The 7,712-nt window shown below is 34.7% G+C and overlaps 1 long non-coding RNA gene across 2 annotated transcripts; it reads left to right on the top strand.

Moving 5' to 3' along the window:
• The first annotated feature begins 1,217 nt into the window (after nt 1–1,217).
• LOC145823313 (uncharacterized) lies at nt 1,218–4,825 on the top strand. Of its 2 annotated transcripts, XR_014365601.1 has the most exons (4): nt 1,218–2,353; nt 3,238–3,299; nt 4,317–4,421; nt 4,676–4,825. It is a non-coding gene; the product is annotated as an uncharacterized LOC145823313 (long non-coding RNA). The 2 variants fall into 2 exon arrangements; XR_014365602.1 differs by lacking the exon at nt 3,238–3,299.
• The last annotated feature ends 2,887 nt before the right edge of the window (nt 4,826–7,712 follow it).

The raw sequence follows: 7,712 nt of genomic DNA, 5'->3' as shown, positions 1-7,712 counted from the left end.
ATATCTGTTGATAATGTGGTTAGTACTTATATGCCTATCCGTTGAAAAGGGAAAAATGAAAGGAAACTTGGACTCATTAGTCGTATGACATAAATATGTGATTTATGTGATTGTATCAGTGTTGGCCATCTATCAATTGCTAATATTTTAGTCATTGTTCATGGTTGGTTTAGTGTATTTCTACTGGGCTGTGGCTCACCCTATATGGGAATATCATTTTCAGGTGCAGGAAGCATGCCACCTCCAAGGACATAGCTTGGGAGGCTAGAGGCGGACATAATGTTGTCGTTTTACTTTTTGATGTATTACATGTAAATACAAGCCAAGGGCTTAAAGCGTATGAGTTAGTACTCCTTTTTGTGTAACCAAGTGTTAACTTGGAAAGCTGTAAGCCCGTAGGGCATTTTACTTTTGTTGTTAACATGTAATACTTTTGTAATAAGACTCTGAAGAAATGGAAGAATATGGTCATTTCATATGTTAATGAATCTCTTAATTGATAGGTTTAATGTTATTATTTTGAGGGCGTTACATTGCTCGAGGATGACAGTAGCTGGTGTAATGGTGCTGATAGTGATCCAATTCATCCATCAAAATCTGTGGACTGCAAGCTTGCGCACTTGTCAGATGAAGTGGTGCACATTTTAATCCTTGCATTGCATAAATTATTGTTTGGTACAGTTCTTTCCACAAAAGTTTATGCTGAATTTGATTTGTGTGACTTGGATGTGTGCAGTTTGATTCTCATATATTAATTGCGCCAGCTTTTGTACAAAAGTTATTCGCAGAAGCCAGTACTGACTCTGCAAGATGTCAACACTTGGCAAATCTTGAGATTGAAAGGAGGAAATTCTTGTTTGGAAAGGGAGTCTTTTCTTCTTTACTATCAAATGTAAGTCTTTTCTTCTTCTAACATCATAAAAAATTAGACGATCCAAGCTTCTAATTTTTCGGAAGTTGGACATGTTACACTTGTGAAATTCAGCCGTTACAGGCAGTGACTGCCCATGCCACGTGTGTGTGTGAAGCCATTAGATCAATCATGGCAGTTACCAAGCTTATGGCAGCTACCAAGCTTGAAGCAGTGAGATTTGACAGGGTATTCTAGGCATAGAAAAACTCATGACAAAGTTTCAAAGAGTTGTGCGCTTTATATAATAGTATAGATATGTATTTTTTATTTTTTATTTTTTATTTTTTTTGCAATTATAGTTTCAATAGTTTCATGATTCATACTATTGAATTTTATATATTAGCTATTCTTGTAAATTGTGGACGTTAAAAGTGACATAGATTACTTGTTTTTATATATTTATTATATGTCGTATATTTGAATATTATACATCAATTAGGCACCTCAATTAGGATTGTATATACTGGATTGATGAGACCTAAGAAAGTTTCATGTTTCGACAAATCTTGAACTTGCCTTGCCCCTTTTAAAACCTTGAGCTACATTACATTACTCTTGAAATCACTGGACTGATGAAAGCACACAAAGACAAAAATTGGTAGTTAGATTGTTCCAACAGAGTTTATTTATTTATTTATTTTGCTTGGAGACGGAGAGTTTATTAAATAGTGTAATTCTGCACAGGTTGATCAGCATACTAGTTTCTTTTTTATCACCTTTTAGCCGAGTATTTATGCATGTGTACATTCTCTTTGCTTCTCTTCCTAGAATACTCGTTGTTGTGTGTTTTTCAAAATGCTTTCTAATAGAGAATTAGCTAGACACTCTAGAAGAAGAAAACAAGCCCATTTGACTGAGCTAGAAACACAGGTTTTGTCCTTTATCTTGTCCCTTGGGACCCAGCCTATAACACTCTGCACTTTCTCATCAAAGAATACAACACATGTATTTGCTGCATTAGATAAGCCAACTGTCATGTACAGTAGTAACAAGAAATTACTCTCCAACAATGTAAATTTGAAAGAGGTTAGTCATATGTGCCCTTTCAACTCTGCTGCTTTTCCGGACAAGTAAATTTGGTTCTCTCTCTTAATTTAAAGTTTTTTCCCCCTCATCATCGTCAATTGAAATGTTGGAACTTGATTCTTTTATATTTTTGCTTAAACACACTTCTTGAATTGGAAAAGAAGAAATCTTTAATTGTTATTCTAGTCCATGCTTCTAAAGGTAATTATATGCCACTTCTTGGTAATTTTAGCTCAACAGTTTGTTGATGTTCTCTGTTCTGGTGTATCTGCTATATATGCTGTTCTGCTCTGCTAATCTGGTGTATGTGTAATTATCTACTCTGTTTTAGGTTAGATTTGTTCAACAAAGATTGGATTCTACTCTCATCTATTCATTTTAGGCCCTGATTCTTGAAATCAAGTGATTATTAAGGTAAATGTTTTTCTTTTATTTCATTAGCATAAGAAATATGAATGAAATTATGGAATTCAGAATGTTTGAATTGTTTAGTATATTTAAGTGATTTACGGATTATAATTTTATAATTTTTATATTTTATAGTTTTGATTTTATTTTTTATTTGTATCTCATAATGCATGCTATCAACTTATTATGATATCTAACTTTTGGAGGGACTGCTCATATAACACCTAGCTTATTGATGAATTCAACCTTATATGTTACTTCTGTTAGATCGCCACTAATCCCAAAAGGTCAAGTTGTGTGGAAAGAGGCCCAACAATGCATATTGAGCTCTCCGACACCCTCGTCATGTGCAATCCCGTCTTGCATGTGGAGATGAAAACATCCTAACATGTGGAGAAGCAAAATGCCAACAAGGAAACAAATGCATATATAGAACTTGAACCTAAGACCTTTATTAACCTGTGGTTTGACACCTTATTAGACAAACACCAGTAGTCCAGAAAATTTAAGACCTTAGGAAAGGGGCCCAACAATCATTACTTTGCTCTCCAATACTGTCACTTGGATTTATCTTTGAAAATGAATTTTCAGTTAGCCTTGATGCATCACTGCAGTATGTACTAAGCATCGTAGTCTATCATGGTTACTTGCACTTTTTTACCCCTTTATGTCATTTTCAAGTATGGCTAGTCAGAGTTTTAATGTAAATCATGTATGATGTATCCACTTCCTACCGTGTCAATACTGTCATGTATGATGTATCCACTTCCTAAGTTTCGTGCTTCTTGGGCTACTCACTGTGGGGCTATAACGTAATATGTGATGGTATATTACGTTTGATAGTGAACTAATTATTTGTGTTGAGTATTTCTAATACCGTTGAATTACAGTTCCAGGTCTGAGATGTACGCCTTATAATGGACCGCAATTCAAGTCATTCCAAGAGAGTTGGGTAAGTTCAATTTTTCCTTCCATAGCCAAAAAATTATCTCAATTTAATTTTTTATTATGCTATAACTATTTTAATTCTATCATTAGTGGAGGTTTGTCATCTCGTAATGAGGTCAAAGATAGAAGTCTACACTTCTTTTAACAACTAAGGCTGTTATAAACAAGTGAAGATGACAGAGCAAAAGGCACACTAATCATATTGAAAAAGTCTACATGCTAAATTGACAAGTAATTATGGGCTAACAAAATTGCAGTAAGGCCAAGTCCAATGCTTTGTAAGATAGATGATGACCCCCTGCCCTTCTCTTTCACCCTCCTCCCCCACACAATGTAAACTCGCCAAGTTGTTTTTTTTGGTTTTGGGGATGGGCTTCATGCAATTGCATTGGTTAAATTTTGGTTTCGGTAATGGAGAAATGTTTTAAACATTGCGTAGCTGTTAATGGATTTGTATTATTCTAGTGATTTTAAAATATTAAGGGTGAATATTGTGGAAAAAAACTGAATATTGTTAGTTAGAATATTGTTAGTTAGAATATATATTCCAATAATGTTGTCATACATTACAACACAAGTTCATCATAGAACTTTGGCAACATCACTCTCCTCAAAACAATTTTTGCATCCCAGGGATCGAGTGTTAAAGACCTTGTTGTTCTTTTAGTTGTAGTAATTTGTTTACTTGGATGATTGTTAACTTGTTGTGCTTGCTGGTATGGCCCATTTGAGAGTTGTGTTGTTGTGTGTTTGGGAGACTTACCACTCACTTACGATGGTTGTTTTATGCTTCAAATGGTTTCATATATTTTTTTTACAAACTTGGTAATACAAAGGCAAAGCAGTGAAACATTTCAGATATTGAAATTGAACTTTTATGAGACTTTATGCAACTAGGATTAGATTGAGAAGATTTGTCAGTGAGAGTCCTAACTGTTGATTGGCTTTGATTTTGCTATTTCTGCAATATTAACCTGGTGCTTCTCTTTTCTCTTTTTTCTTTTTTGCCCCTTGCAAATAGCGTGAAGATGTAGCTTATAATTTTGACTACGGAACCCCCATCCACACTCATCGATCTTCTTTCTTTCTCCAGTGGTGATGATAACTCAGCTTTAGCACCTGAGCGGTAAGCTATTACACATTAATGGGATGCACCTTGGGAGGGACCAATATAAGTTGTATGAACTTACGACACATTAATAGGATGCACCATTTGTGAATTAGGCTTAAAATTAATTTTTTGTTCTCATAATCTCAAAAAAAGTCTGTTACAGGGATAAATTGTATAATTGATCTAATTGTAAATTGATGAGTTACTAATGTTTTTAATCTTTTGTATAATTGATTAATTACTAAAACTTTTAATTTATTTTTTTGCAGATTGGATTAGAGTGGCATTTTTGACGTGCAACAATGATGTAATTTGCTTGAATGTTCATTTTTGTTTGATAAGGATACACATACTTTTTGGAGTTGCACTAGTTATTGTTGGATTTTTGGTGGAATTGAACAAGTTATAACTTTTGGATATTTTGTGGATATTTCATTATTTTATTGTATTATGATGAAATTATTTGTAATGATGAATGGATATCTTCATTTTGTTAATTCGTAAATGTGTTGATAACAGGTTAGGTTAAGTTGTGATGGAATTGTTATATTCAACAGGTTTCAACATGAACAGGGTCATATTTGTTGAACTAAAATTTAGATTTTGATAAAATAGGTATATAATGTGGAAAAAAATATTATGGAATTATTGACAAAATTTTTCATCCCTAAAGAAGGTTTTTTTTTGTCTCTTATTTAGCTTAGGTGGATGATTAATTTTGTCATGAATTCTTTATTTCGTCGCTAAATGAATTTGTCGTGACAAAAAATATTGTCACATTTTGTCACTATTACCCTCAATGTATGACGAATTTTTTTTGACATTATTTTAATGACAAATTTATTTTTGTCTCTATTGGTAGCTTCTTTGACAAAAAAATTTCGTCTTCGTTAATATTAAACGTGACAAAATTATTTTGTCTCCATTTCTTATTTTTATGACAAAATACTTTTGTCTCTAATTTCTCTTTAAATGACAAAATATTTTGTCGCTAATTACTTCCAAGTATGTTTCCAACAGAATGTATTGGAGACAAAAAAATTCGTCACAAATTTATCATTTTTAATGATGAATTTGTTTTTGTCTCTATTGGTAACTTCTTTGACAAATTTTTTTTTTGTCTTCGTTTATATTAAACGTGACAAAATTATTTCATCTCTATTTCTTATATTTATGACAAAATACTTTTGTCTCTAATTTATTCCTTTAATGACAAAATATTTTGTCGCTAATTACTTACAAGTATGTTCCCAACAGAGTGTATTGGAGACAAAAAAATTCGTCACAAATTTTTCATTTTTAATGATGAATTTGTTTTTGTCTCTATTGGTAGCTTCTTTGACAAAAAATTTTCGTCTTCATTTATATTAAACGTGACAAAATTATTTCGTCTCTATTTCTTATATTTATGACGAAATACTTTTGTCTCTAATTTCTCCTTTAATGACAAAATATTTTGTCGCTAATTACTTACAAGTATGTTCCCAACAAAGTGTATTGGAGACAAAAAAATTCGTCATAAATTTATCATTTTCAATGATGAATTTTTTTTTTCGTCTCTAAGACCCTTTAGCGACGACCCTTTGGCGACAAAACGGGTGACGAAAAATGTTCGTCGTAATTACTTTGGGTGACGAAATATATACATTTTGGGACAAATTTGTTTCGTCTTTAAATCCCAAATTTGTTGTAGTGAGAAGAGGAAAGTAAGAAACACCAGATTTGGGTTCGTGCGCTATGATTGTTCTATTGCAGCTGATGTAGCTGAACAAAAGGCTAATAGTTTGTGCGTTGATGATAAATCTTTATCAGTCGAAGTTGCAGAATATGGCAAAGGAGTAGAGGTTAGACAGAGGCAGAAACCACTACCACCAAGTCATTTTGAACTTAGAAAGGCCAATGCTGTAGCACCAAAACAGATCTGGCATCAACGCACTGATGGTAGGTCATTTGCAGAGGTCACAAAGGGAGCTAACCCCAGATATCTACCTTCGACAACTATCAAAGTAGATGAACTTGGAAATGGGTGGCTTTACAAAGTATGATTATGAGACTCAAAGCACATTACTTTCTTTAGCAGGTGAGAAATGAACTCATAAAAAAAGGGGCAAAGAATGTTTTGGTCAGAGAGGGAGGTGGGTGAGATGCTATAATCTCATTCAGCTCCAAGGAAGAGATGTTGAGCAAAATGACTCTGTTTAAGCCCTGGTTCCATAACTGGTGTGAATATATCACAGAATGGAGATCAGGTATGTATCTTCAACAGGAGAGGTGTGTCTGGGTCAGTTGCTATGGGGTGCCTCTTAACCTGTGGAACTCAGATACCTTTCGCAAGATAGAGAGACTTTGGAGAGAGTTGGTTCTCCTTAATGGCGATGTTAGTGCCCCTAATTCCTTTCGTTGTGGCCGGTTCAAGATAGTTACAAGTGTTATGGATCCAATCAATACAAGCCTAAATCTAGAGTGCAAAGGAAGAGTCTATCCAATTAGAGTCTTTGAGGAGCAGATTACAAAAGTGGTTAGCATCAGTTACAATGGATTGAACTCTAATGCCATAGACAAAGATGTTTGCTCCAACATCAATGGCGTACTCCCTCTCCCTACAGAATCCAACTTGGTGCACGAAGATGTTGACAAGGTAGTTGATGTGGCATTAACATCTAAGGTGACTTTAGGGGATTTGGCACCCCAGATGACAATCCGAGCTGAATTGGCTGATGGAGGCAGTTTAAGCCATGTATCAGCAGTGGACAAGACCAGGGATTGTGCGGACATTTCAAATGAAGTAGGCATAGGTGTTGTGGAATCATCATTACCAGCGGTTAGTCAGCATTAGAGATAGAGCAATCATGAAATATAGAAAGGTGTGGAAGCTCAATTTGTGGAAAACACGCAACAGTCAGTAGGGGGCACTCATGATACTCAAATAGGTGTAGTAGCACCTACAGTGCATGGTCAAACTCTCACCCCAGGTTTTATTAAAAGTCTAAGCCAACCTCTTAACGAAAGGCCTAGTATCTGCTTAGAGGTAGCATTGGGTCATGATCTATTTGGGCTACAGCCTATTGGGCCCCCCAATGCTGGACTTAAGCCTTCATTTGTAAGGCCAGTTTGTGAATCATCTTTGGTGGGCTCTCAGACAAAATTAAGTGTCAGTTCCAACCCAACTATTTCAGGTTCCATTACTCAACGATTGAAGAAAGACAAAAGGAAAGGTATTAGAAGTGAAGGTTTCAAGCACTGCTTTCTAGCTGGTAAATTCTCTGGTTTTGCTAGAAGAATAGGGCAGAAGGGTGCAATCTCAAG

The sequence above is a fragment of the Camellia sinensis genome, chromosome 4, assembly GCF_055761805.1.
Source record: "Camellia sinensis isolate YWXY chromosome 4, ASM5576180v1, whole genome shotgun sequence".
Lineage (NCBI taxonomy): Eukaryota > Viridiplantae > Streptophyta > Magnoliopsida > Ericales > Theaceae > Camellia > Camellia sinensis.
This window is presented reverse-complemented; position numbering and strand designations above follow the sequence as displayed.